The sequence below is a fragment of the Taudactylus pleione genome, unplaced genomic scaffold, assembly GCF_031769625.1.
Source record: "Taudactylus pleione unplaced genomic scaffold, aTauple2 ptg000720l, whole genome shotgun sequence".
Taxonomy (NCBI): Eukaryota; Metazoa; Chordata; class Amphibia; order Anura; family Myobatrachidae; genus Taudactylus; species Taudactylus pleione.
Window position 1 is genome coordinate 1,433,114 of NW_028285122.1, and position 14,008 is coordinate 1,447,121.

Sequence of the window (14,008 nt, forward strand, 5' to 3'; positions counted from 1 at the left end):
CTTGGCAGCCTGTCCTGGTACCTAAAATTATGGGGAACAAAACGAGTAGGGTTCCACCATAATTTAGGTACCAGCACCAGGCTGCAGGGCCAGTCCTGGTTTCAAATATAGAGGGGAAAAAATGTGTAGGGGTCCCCCTATATTTAAAACCAGCACTGGTCCCATAATAACCAGGGTGTAATGCCACAACCAGGAGACCCTATTACCGGGCCTCCAGGCAAAGCATTATCACCCCCAAGCTGCTTAGGCCAAGCCAGGGATCTCACGGGAGGTGGAGACCCCCCAATAAGGTGTCCCCCCTCTCCCAAAACCCCAGGCTAGGACTGGAGCCCAGGGCTCTTCCCCACATCCCTGGGCTGTGGGTATGGTGGTAATAATGTGTAAAATCAAAGTAAACTATTGTATTTTACAGTGGAATTACAGGTGCCAGCATGTCTGCCCTTTGGCACTTGTGCCAGCAGGTGCCAGCAGGCGGATGGCATCCATAATTCCACTGTCAAATAAATGGTTAAATAAAGACATAACACACACACCTTAGATAAATAGATAACTTAGATAGTATAAGTTTATTACACACATACATCAATCACACATACTTACTGTACCTGTACCAGCCGGTTGGTCCACTTGTCCCAAGTAGAAATCCGTGTGCATGGCCCTGCAAAAAGATTGTATACTAACCTCCATCCTGGCGCTGCTCTCCGATCTAAAATAGTCATATCCCTAATATCCATCCATGTGGGCCCTTCCATCTAACACCAACATTCAAAAATATTACAACACAGGCAGGGGAGATGTATTAAGTAGAGAGATACAGTGGAGAGAGATAAAGTACCAACCAATCAGCTCCTGTCATGTCCCAGGCTATGTTTGAAAAATGACAGTAAGGAGCTGATTGGCTGGTATTTTCCCTGTGACAATTTGCTGCTCTGCAGAATATGGGTGCAGGGAGTGCGGTCTGGGATCCCCTGGACCAAGGGGGCCCAGGTGTTCCGTACACCCTGCACCCATTATAAATAAGCCCCTGGCTGCAATCTACTAGTCAAACATTTGTCATTTGTATCAATATAAACATAATGTGGAATCTACTTCAGTAGCCCAGGTGTAACATGAACAAAAATGTTTATTGATAAATCAAATTCAACCACTTCTAAAGAAATCAAACTTACTGTACATACATGGGCCCCAGCAGCATTAAAATACAACATCCATTGGTAGAAGCTGTTAGTCAGGGACATAATTATCATTGATATTTGACACAATTAGCATATCCCACTCAGTTCAATGACATTGGTAATATATCCAAGAGAAATTAGTATGAGGATAATATAATGATGAGAATCCGCAGCTTAGCTGCTGCATCAATTTATACTGCTGCTTGTGGCAGATTAAAGCAGAGAACGGTGTTACCATAAAGAGACTTGGTTATTTCTCATTGAATGCGGGAGCTGTGAGTGATATTATGTAACAGGGTTGGATGTATTACCTCTCCCAGTCAATTCGCTGTGTTCACCTGTATGCAAATTACTTCTCCCAGTAACACTGCCAGTCCACTCCGGAAACCGCGATCTCTACCTGAGGGAAGTGGTGAATGCTCTGTGTACCCAGCGTGAAGCTGGTAACACTGTGCAGGTGCTGATTCAGTATAAATTCTTGGTCCCAATGTCAGGTGTAGTTGGAAGTTAGAATAGCCAGATGCGCTAACGCGTTTCTTCACCAACAAGTAATGTCATCAGAGGATGCCGGGCTACAATGTGGGTAGTCTTATTTATTCCCCACATCATTTGTTCATTTATGGTTAAATGAGTGATCTTGAAATCACACTGGGGCTTGAAAAATCTCAAACTACATACAAAAGATTTACAAGTAACAAATAAAGTTATTAAAAAGAATTCATAATCAAAAGTGGATAAATTGCTTTTGTTTCACTGAGAGACTAAAGGTGTATACACAATACGATCTATACCTCCAACGACTTGAAAGATAACTTTCAGTGTAGTCATCCTACCCATTCTCTGAACAGGCAAAGTTGATGATATCATCAAAGTTGGCCTACATGCATGGACGATAAAATATATCTTTATCGTCCAAGCAGGAATGAGCATAGTGGGTCGTTGTCAGGTTGGTGACTGCAAAAAAGTGAACAATATGAACTATAACGATTTGAACCATATCGTTATCGTTCCTATCATTCATGAAAGTTGTAATGTGTGCATCTTAAGCTAAAAAATAAGATAAAAATGAAGATAGCACATTGAATCAATAAAGCATCATAATATTTAAAAAAACTTTAAAATCAAACCTAGGCTTCATTAAATAGCTACAGTCAGTGACGCATCTAACTAATGATGGCACTTGCCAAGGGCAAAGTTCAAGGGGGGGCACTGCCCTGCGGTGCCACCCACGGCCAGGAGCTAGAAATCAGGGCCTCTGATCATGAATTTGGTGTGTGATTTGAGCCCAGGCAGCTGCTGACACTTGCCACTGGCTAGGGACTTATTTAGCAAGGGTGAAGGTACTGGTAGCTATACAGAGCCCAGGACCTAGGAACACACACACACTGAATGAGCTGCACTCAGATAAGTAGACGTCAGGGAGCACCTTTCCAGCATTATCCGTAAGTTACTAAAAGTAATTACTGCTGGGAGGGGCATCTGGTCCCATGGAGCACAAAATGTGGTATCAATGTGGAGGGGGGACACAGCATAGTGTGTGGGAGGGGAAACAAGGGAGTGGGCAGGATGGAGAAGAGGAGCACAATGGGGAATGTGGAGGGGAGAAGGGGAGCACAGTGTTGGATGTGGAGGGGAGAAGGAGAGCACAGTGTGGGATGTGGAGGGAAGGAGAGCAAAGTGTGGGATATGGAGGGGAGAAGGAGAGCACAGTGTGGGATGTGGAGGGGAGAAGAAGAGCACAGTGTGGGATGTGGAGGAGAGAAGGAGAGCACAGTGTGGGTTGTGGAGGGGAGAAGAAGAGCACAGTGTGGGATGTGGAGGGGAGAAGGAGAGCACAGTGTGGAATGTGGAGGGGAGAAGGGGAGCACAGTGTGGGATGTGGAGGGGAGAAGGAGAGCACAGTGTGGATGTGGAAGGGAGAAGGAGAGCAAAGTGTGGGATGTGGAGGGGAGAAGGAGAGCACAATGGGGGATGCGGAGCGGAGAAGGGGAGTACAGTGTGGGATGCGGAGGGGAGAAGGCGAGCACGGTGTGGGATGTGGAGGGGAGAAGGAGAGCACAGTGTGGGATGTGGAGTTGAGAAGGATAGCACAGTGTGGGATGTGGAGGGGAGAAGGAGAGCACAGTGTGGGATGTGGAAGGGAGAAGAAGAGCACAGTGTGGGATGTGGTGGGGAGAAGGAGAGCACAGTGTGGGATGTGGATGGGAGATGGGGAGCACAGTGTGGGATGTGGAGGGGAGAAGGAGAGCACAGTATGGGATGTGGAAGGGTGAAGAAGAGCACAGTGTTTGATGTGGAGGAGAGAAGGAGAGCACAGTGTGGGATGTGGGGCAGAGAAGGGGAGCACAGTGTGGGATGCAGAGGGGAGAAGGAGAGCACAGTGTGGAATGTGGAGGGGAGAAGGAGAGCACAGTGTGGGATGTGGAACGGAGAAAGAAAGCACAGTGTGCGATGTGGAGGGGAGAAGGAGAGCACAGTGTGGGATGTGGAGGGGAGAAGGGGAGCACAGTGTGGGATGTGGAGTAGAGAAGGAGAGCACAGTGTGGGATGTGTAGGGAAGAAGGGGAGCACAGTGTGGGATGTGGAGGGGAAAAGCAGAGCACAGTGTGGGATGTGGAGGAGAGAAGGGAGCATAGTGTGGGATGTGGAGGGGAGAAAGAGAGCACAGTGTGGGATGTGGAGGGGAGAAGGAGAGCACAGTGTGGGATGTGGAGGGGAGAAGGGGAGCACAGTGTGGGATGTGGAGGGGAGATGGGGAGCACAGTGTGGGATGTGGAGGAGAGGAGTAGAGCACAGTGTGGGACATGGAGGGGAGAAGGGGAGCACAGTGTGGGATGTGGAGGGGAGAAGGGGAGCACAGTGTGGGATGTGGAGGATAGAAGTAGAGCACAGTGTCGGACATGGAGGGGAGAAGGAGAGCACAGTGTTGGATGTGGAGGGGAGAAGGGGAGCACAGTTTGGGATGTGGATGAGAGAAGGGGAGCACAGTGTGGGATGTGCAGGGGTAAAGGAGAGCACAGTTTGGGATGTGGAGGGGTGAAGGAGAGCACAGTGTGGGATGGGGAGCGGAGAAGGGGAGCACAGTGTGTGATGTGGAGGGGTGAAGGAGAGCACAGCTTGGTATGTGGAGGTGAGAAGGAGAGCACAGTGTGGGATGTGGAGGGGAGAAGGAGAGCACAGTGTGGGATGGGGAGCCCTCAGTATGTATTTCTTAAAAGTTGTGCATCTTGAACTGCAGTGATCCCGGCAGAAGCTGTTACAGTTTTTGACACCATCCACCAGAATTAAAACCTTTGAGTGACACAGACTTACTGTGAGACAGAGACTGGGCAGCTGTGTGCTGTTTGTGATGACTGGGGGCGGCTTGCAGGCACAGCACATCTCAGAAGGCAGGGCAGCTACTGACATTGGTCAGTTTGCCCTCCACCTAGGCAGAATCTAGTGACTGAAGGTAGTACTTTTATTAAATGAATCTCTATTTTAAATGTTTTTAGTTTTTAACGATACAAGTACCATGTGCAATTATTCCACAAATATGGGGGTGGGAAGGGGACGTCAGTCCCTTTCTTTGCCAGGAAAGCTCTGATCCCTAGCGATACCCCTGGCTGCAGTATATTACTGCTATAATCCAATATAGGAAAATATTCGGAGAAAACACTGGCGCGTACTAATATTAAGCAGCCAACTTATGAGACCCACTGTCTCCACCAGAAACAGAAAATAGAGAGTCAAACAGTACATAAAAATTGGTCACATAAATGCGGCGCTAATTAGATGCTGCATACAAATTAATCAATACAGAACAAATGGAAAAAACCAAAGTCTTTGCTATGTGTCTCTTTATGTCCAAATTCTTATTTTCATTCAGAAGGAAGTTCAGTAATTTCTCTTCCCAGTACACATAAAAAGAGAGAAAATAATATATAGTGTAGTATTTTTGATACTTTTAATGACATATACACATAAAACATAGGGAATACAATTTCCACAGTAATCACAAAACTGACATACAAAAAAGGAAGATTATTGTATTCTGAGATCACCCAGAAAAAGGTACAAATTGGAACCGTACCGTATGTGGCACCAAAGCCAGGTGCTTCTTAAAGAGCGTTAATTAGGAGTCCTCCGGATAGACTGCCCAAAATACCTTCAAGTCTCTGGCTTCACTCGCTATATATGGTAACGGATTTAACCAGCAGATAGATCCCAGCTGCCAACGCGTTTCGAGTTATGGAGTACTCTTCTTCAAGGCTGTGTGGGATCTATGGCTGGATCATCTGCTTATTTAAAGGTCCAATGACCCGGAAGTGAAACACACTTGATTTCCTACATACATCAAATAAAACTCAAAAAAACCCTCATTCCTCTATATAAACACATCGAATCATTTCATTGTTGAAAAACATCTCACCTCAAGAGAATAAATATACAAAAATAAATATATAAAAAAGAACTAGTCGAATACGAAATTCATATGACTGCAGATTCCTCCAAACCATAGAGCCGCAGTCCTCCACTGAGAGAGTGAAAAAACGTGATTCATCAACCCTATCTAGATGACCTCTAGATACGTCACCTCCTTCTAGGTCCACTCCTAAATTGGTCCTATGCACTTTATTAAGATACCTTAATGTCAGTGCATCTACCGGAAGTCCTCTCCCAGCGTCCATATCTCCGTGTTGACACGTGTCTAGAACCTAAACACACATACACGTGTTTAGCCCACATTTCCGGTGACACATAGGAAGTATCTACTCCACAGTCCTCCCATATTCGGCAGGCACAAGCGGAAGTACACTCTGGTCCTTCATCACCTGGCTCTCTATCTGTGACCTCCTTCCATATACACAGCATACTGTAGTTGTCTTGGTTACGAAAAACCAATGTCCGGCTATCTGGACTACGTAAAGTCCAATCACGTGACATACATCCCGATCACGTGATTTATACAACATTTTTAAAAATATAAAAAAATATATATAGGAATGAGAGGCTATCATCACACTCTGTACATAATATATATTGCATCATAAAATGTTCTAAAAATAATAAGAGCAAAATAGATAAACATAATCCTCCATTAAAAGTTAAAAAAACCACTTCAGTTCAAACTCCTTATTAAGACCCATAGGTACAATAGTATTTAATTTAAAAATCCATTCATTTCTACCTTGGCTAAAACCATCTCTACATCTCTATCTTTCCATGAAGCCATTACACTCCGAATCCCCCGGAACAACTCTATATTATTTATACGACATTCATGCTTCATTCTAAAATGGTTAGAGAGATTATGTGTCTCTAAACCTTTTTTAATATTCTTGGAGGGTTCAGATAATCTCGTTTTCAGTGCCCTGGAAGTACGCCCTACATAAAATAGACCACAGGAACATTTTATTAAGTATATAACATTACTTGTGTGACAAGTAATGAAATTGTGAATTTTATATTCTTTCCCATTAACTATAAAATCATCAATTTTTGAGACAGGACTCGGTACCGCTCTACAGAAGGTACATGTGCCACATCTGTGGAAGCCTTGTGTTCTCACTGGATTATTGACTTCATAATCTAAGGCACTTCTAACCAGATGGGTTTTTAAATTTGGAGCCTTTCTATAAATAAACTTCGGTTTAATAGGGATAAGCTCTTTCAATATCGGATCCATTTTTAAAAGATGCCAATGTTTATTGATAATGTCTTCAATTTTCTTATAATTTGAGCAAAAAGTGGTCATAAAAGAGAAATCATATTGATTCCCACCATCCCTAAGACCATCCTTGGGTGCCAGTAATACCTTTCTATCCATTTGAGACACCTCTTCTCCGTTACTTTCTAACTGGGATTTATCATAACCTTGTTGTAGAAATCTACGGCTCATATTTTCAAAAAATCAAACTTACTGTACATACATGGGCCCCAGCAGCATTAAAATACAACATACATTGGTAAAAGCTGTTAGTCAGGGACATAATTATCATTGATATTTGACCCAATTAGCATATCCCACTCAGTTCAATGACATTGGTAATATATCCAAGAGAAATTAGTATGAGGATAATATAATGATGAGAATCCGCAGCTTAGCTGCTGCATCAATTTATACTGCTGCTTGTGGCAGATTAAAGCAGAGAACGGTGTTACCATAAAGAGACTCCCAGTTACGTCAATTTATTTATGGCATACTGGGAGGAAACACGAATGAAGGAAACCTTTGATGAAAATTTGAACATTTGGTATCGTTATATAGATGACGTCATCTTCATTTGGGAAAAAAAGAGGAATTGGAATCTTTTTTTTAGAGTTCTTAATGACAATTATTTTAACATAAGTTTTAGTTTCCATTTTAGCCAACAGGAGATCAATTTTTTGGACCTCACATTGTATGTGGAGGATGGAAAATTGGAAATAAGATGTTATAGCAAACCGACGTACGCTAATAATTTAATATCGTATTGTAGTGAACATCATGAGAATTGGCTTAGGAGCGTGCCGAAAAGCCAGTTCTTAAGGTTAAGGCGTAACTGCAGTGAGAAAGAAGTATGTGAAGAACAAATGACCATCATGGAAGGAAGATGTAAAGGAAAGGGTTATGAGGATGATATATTAGATAAATTTAAGAAGGAAGTGATGGACAATGACAGAAAGATGCTTTTACAAAGCAAACGGAAAAGTAATAATGGAAGTGAAACTTTCAAACATGCATTCATTACCGAATACACAGGACAGTATAAAAAAGTAGAAGGTATTGTGAAGAGACACTGGCATTTATTGCTGAAAAATCCAGTATTAAAAAAGACATTACCCTTGAAACCAGTCTTCATCTATAGACGAGCACCTAATTTGAAGAACAAATTGACAAAGAGTAAATTTGCATCCCATACGAAGTAAAGGTTTTTTTCACTGTGGTAATTGCATTGCGTGCAGAGAAATTAGAGTTGAAGAAGAAAAATATGTTGACTTTACTGTTAAAGGAAATATATATAAATTGAATCAATTTATGACAAGCAATACGAGAAGCATAGTATATCTTATTGAATGTAGTTGTCACCTGATATATGTAGGAAGAACTAGTCGAGCCTTGAAAACAAGACTAGGAGAACATCTCTGAAATATCAGGAACGGGCTGATGACAAACTCCTTATCAAACCATTTTAAATTAGTGCATAACTGCTCCACAAGAGAGATAATACAGTTTTTGGCTATTGCAAACATCAAGAATACGTGGAGAGAAAGGAATGAAGAAAAAAAACTAGCAAAAAGTGAAATGCAGTGGATTTTTAAATTAAAGACAATGATACCAAGAGGACTCAACTCAGATTTTGAGTTGAAATTGTTTTTATAAAATATTTTAACCTTCACCATTTTAGATTTTGCATTACCATATGTTTTATATAGAACTGCATTAGTCTTCCCACTGTGGTTTTACATATATGTAGTCCTTTTACTCATTCTAATATTTTAACATTTTAATACTTATTCACCCATTCCCTCTCATTGCACCTTTTTCCCTCATATTGCACTAGTCACTTTATTACAATTTTTATTTGTTTATTCATCTCTATTTTTCATTATTTTTGCCCTCATGTTAGGGATAAAGGATCTTGTGTAAAAATCACCCATAGTTAAGATGGCGCCTGATTGGAGGAGACATCAGTTTGATTAAGAAAAGTGCCAAACACAAGATGGCCACTCTAAACAAATGATATACATGGGCTGCCAGTTTTGAACACTAAGAGAATTATCTCACCAATGATGGCCGCTCAATAACAAGAATAATATTTGGAGGAACTTTGAGCCGCATGAAAATGGCCGCCGAAAACGGAAGTAGAACGGGGAGTATGTGCGTTCCACACAAAGCAAGTGGAGACGCAAATAAACTATGTAGCCGTGACTAGATAGAATATAGGGAAGGAAGAAGTACTAATCCTATGTGAGACTGGAAGGAGCTCTTTGCGGGTGCGCGCCAAAAGCAGAAGTTAGGATGACGCACTTCCGGTCTGGCGATAAATGGATTACAGCATTAAAAATTTATTAGACACTTTTAGAAGCTTCAGTTATGTTATATGAATTTAGGACATTACGACTTAGATTTATAATGTTTATGTATTATCTAACTTAAGCCATAAGGGGAACTTAAGTGATATTACATCCCCTGACCTTTGACCCGGAAGTGAATCAAGAAAAGAGTATAAAAAATGATCATTCCTGCACATGTCACGTTACCTTGAGGAAGGGAGCAGTTGACTCCTGAAACGCGTTGGTACAGGTACACAGTGACAGGTTCATCCAGAAGGGAGGAACTACACAAGATTATCCCTTGAATAAGGACCCTGAGACAGAGGTTAATCCGTAAGCCTCCATCTTTAAAAACTACCGGCCCTTATGAGGGGGACTTCTGGTAATTCTCTAATTTTATTATAAGGAGGGGGATCAATCCTCATGTAGAAAGAAACCATACAGCACATAGTATTTGTGGCATTACTGTTGGTGGCATTGGCGATTATATTCCCTGATTTTATATTTATGTTTATTTTTTATTGAGTGTAATAAATTGCAGTTTAGATTGTATTACACTATGTCTGGCCGATTTTATATTTTTCATGTGTATGGAAACTCCACCACTGCAGTCTGACAACTATATACTGAATCCCGATTGGAGTTGTGGGAAAGTATTGCTATCTTCATTTATTCATATTGTTGTTTGGGAGCACTGTGCGCACTTAACTAGATGCAATCCTATTATACACACTCAGACACAGGCACACAGAGACACAGAGACACACAGACACACTCAGACACAAACACACAAAGACACAGACACACTCAGACACAAACACACAAAGACACACAGACTCACTTAGACACAGGCACACACACAAAAAGACACACTCAGACATAGGCACATGCTCAGAGACACACCAACATACTCAGACACAAACACACAGAGACAAACAGACATACTCAGACACAAACACACAGAGAAGCACAGACACACTCAGACACAAACACACAAACACGCACAGACACACTCAGACACTGGCACACACACAAAGACACACAGACATACTCAGACACAAACACACACATAAAGACAAACTCAGACATAGGCACATGCACAGAGACACACCGACATACTCAGACACAATCACACAAAGACACACAGACACACTCAGACACAAATACACAAAGACAAACAGACACACTCAGACACAAACACACGAAGATGCACAGACACACTCAGACAAAGGAACACACACAAAATCACACAGACATACTCAGACACAAACACACAAAGACACACAGAAACAAACACACAAAGACGCACAGACACACTCAGCCAGAGGTACACACACAGAGACACACTGACATACTCAGACGCAAATACACAGAGACAAACAGACATACTCAGACACAAACACACAGAGAAGCACAGACACACTCAGACACAAACACACAAACACGCACAGACACACTCAGACACTGGCACACACACAAAGACACACAGACATACTCAGACACAAACACACACATAAAGACAAACTCAGACATAGGCACATGCACAGAGACACACCGACATACTCAGACACAATCACACAAAGAGACACAGACACACTCAGACACAAATACACAAAGACAAACAGACACACTCAGACACAAAAACACGAAGACGCACAGACACACTCAGACAAAGGAACACACACACAGACACACAGACATACTCAGACACAAACACACAAAGACACACAGAAACAAACACACAAAGACGCACAGACACACTCAGCCAGAGGTACACACACAGAGACACACTGACATACTCAGACGCAAATACACAAAGACACACAGACACACTCAGACACAAGCACACACAGAAAGACACACTCAGAAATAGGCACATTCACAGAGACACACCGACATACTCAGACAGGAATACAGAAAGACACACTCAGACACAGGCACACACACACACACACACAAAGACACACAGACACACTCAGACACAGACAAAGAGAAACTCACAGACACAGACACACAGACACACTCAGACACATACACAGAGAGATGCACAGACATACTCAGACACAAATACACAGACGCACAGACACACAGAGATGCACAGACACACTGAGACACAGACACACAGAGAAGCACAGACACACTCAGACACAGGCACACACACAAAGACACACAGACATACTCAGACACAGGCACACACACCAGGACACACAGACATACTCATACACAAACACACACAGACACAGGCACATGCACATAAAGACACACTTAGACATAGGCATATACACAGAGACACACCGACATACTCAGACACAAACACACAAAAACATACAGACACATTCAGACACAAACACACAAAGACACACAGACACACTCAGACACAGGCACACACACAGACACACATACATACTCAGACACAGGCACACACACCAGGACACACTGACATACTCAGACACTAACACACTCAGACACAGGCACACATATCAATACAAAATCAGACATAGGCACATGCACATAAAGACACACTCAGACATAAGCACATGCACAGAGACACACCGACATACTCAGATACAAACACACAAAGACACACAGACACACTCAGACACAAACACACATAGACACACATACACACTCAGACACACGCAGACACACAGACATACTCAGACACAGGCACACACACCAGGACACACAGACATACTCAGGCACAAACACACAAACACACACAGACATACTCAGATACAAACACACAAAGATGCACAGTCACACTCAGACACAGGCACACACACAAAGACACATGCACAGAGACACACCGACATACTCAGACACAAACACACAAAGACACACAGACACACTCAGACACAGACACACACACTCACAAAGACATACTAAGACATAGGCACATACACAGAGACACACAGACATACTCAGACACAAACACACAAAGATGCACAGTCATTCTCAGAAACAGGCACACACAAAAAGACACACTCAGACATAGGCACATGCACAGAGACACACCGACATACTCAAACACAAACACATAAAGATGCACAGACACACTCAGACACAGACACCAAACAAACAAAGATGCACAGACACACTTAGACACAGGCACGCACACAAAGACATACAGACATACTCAAACACAAACACACAAAGACTCACAGACACACTCAGACACAGGCACACACAAACACACACACACAAAGACACACTAAGACATAGGCACAAACACAGAGACACACAGACATACTCAGACACAAACACACAAAGACACAGAGACACACTCATACACCGGTATGCAGAGACACACAGACATACTCAGACACAAACACACAAAGACACACAGACACAAACACACAAAGAAACACAGACACAAACACATAGACACACAGACACACTCAGACACAGGTACACAGAGACACAACACAGACATACTTAGACACAGGCACACACACAAAAAGACACTCTCAGACATAGGCACATGCACACAGACACACCAACATACTCAGACACAAACTCACAGCGACAAACAGAGATACTCAGACACAAACACACAGAGAAGCACAGAAACACTTAGACACAAACACACAAAGACACACAGACACACTCAGACACTGGCACACACACAAAGACACACAGATATACTCAGATACAAACACATACATAAAGACAAATTCAGACATAGGCACATGCAGAGACACAACGACATACTCAGACACAAACAAACAAAGACACACAGACACACTCAGACACAAACACAAAGAGACGCACAGACACACTCATACACAAACACACAAAGACACACAAACACAAGCACACAATGACACACAGACACACTCAGACACAAACACACAAAGACACACAGACACACTCAGACAAAGGCACACATAGACGCACATACACACTCAGACACAGGCACACACACAAAGACACACAGACATACTCAGACACACACACAAGGACACACAGACATACTCAGGCACAAACACACAAACACACACAGACATACTCAGATACAAACACACAAAGATGCACAGTCACACTCAGACACAGGCACGCACACAAAGACACATGCACAGAGACACACTGACATACTCAGACACAAACACACAAAGACACACAGACACACTCAGACACACTCAGACACAAACACATGAATACGCACAGACACACTCAGACACAGGTACACACACAAAGACACACAGACATACTCCGACACAAGCACACAAAGACACACAGACACAAACACACAAAGATGCACAGACACACTCAGACACATGCACACACACAGAGACACACTGATATACTCAGACACAAATACACAAAGACACACAGAAACACTCAGACACAGGCACATACAGAAAGACACACTAAGACATAGGCACATGCACAGAGACACACCAACATACTCAGACACAAATACAGAAAGACACACAGACACACTCAGACACAGGCACACACACACAAATACACACTATGACATAGGCAAAAACACAGAGACAGACATACTCAGACACACACACACAAAGAAACACAGACACACTCAGACACAGGCACACACACACACAAAGACACACTAAGACATAGGCACAAAAACAGAGACACACAGACATACTCAGACACAAACACACAAAGACGCACAGACACACTCAGACAAAGGCACACACACACAAAGAAACACTAAGACATAGGCACAAACACAGACATACTCAGACACAAACATACAAAGATGCACAGTCACACTCAGACACAGGCACACACACAAAGACACACTCAGACATAGGCACATGCACAGAGACACACCGATACACTCA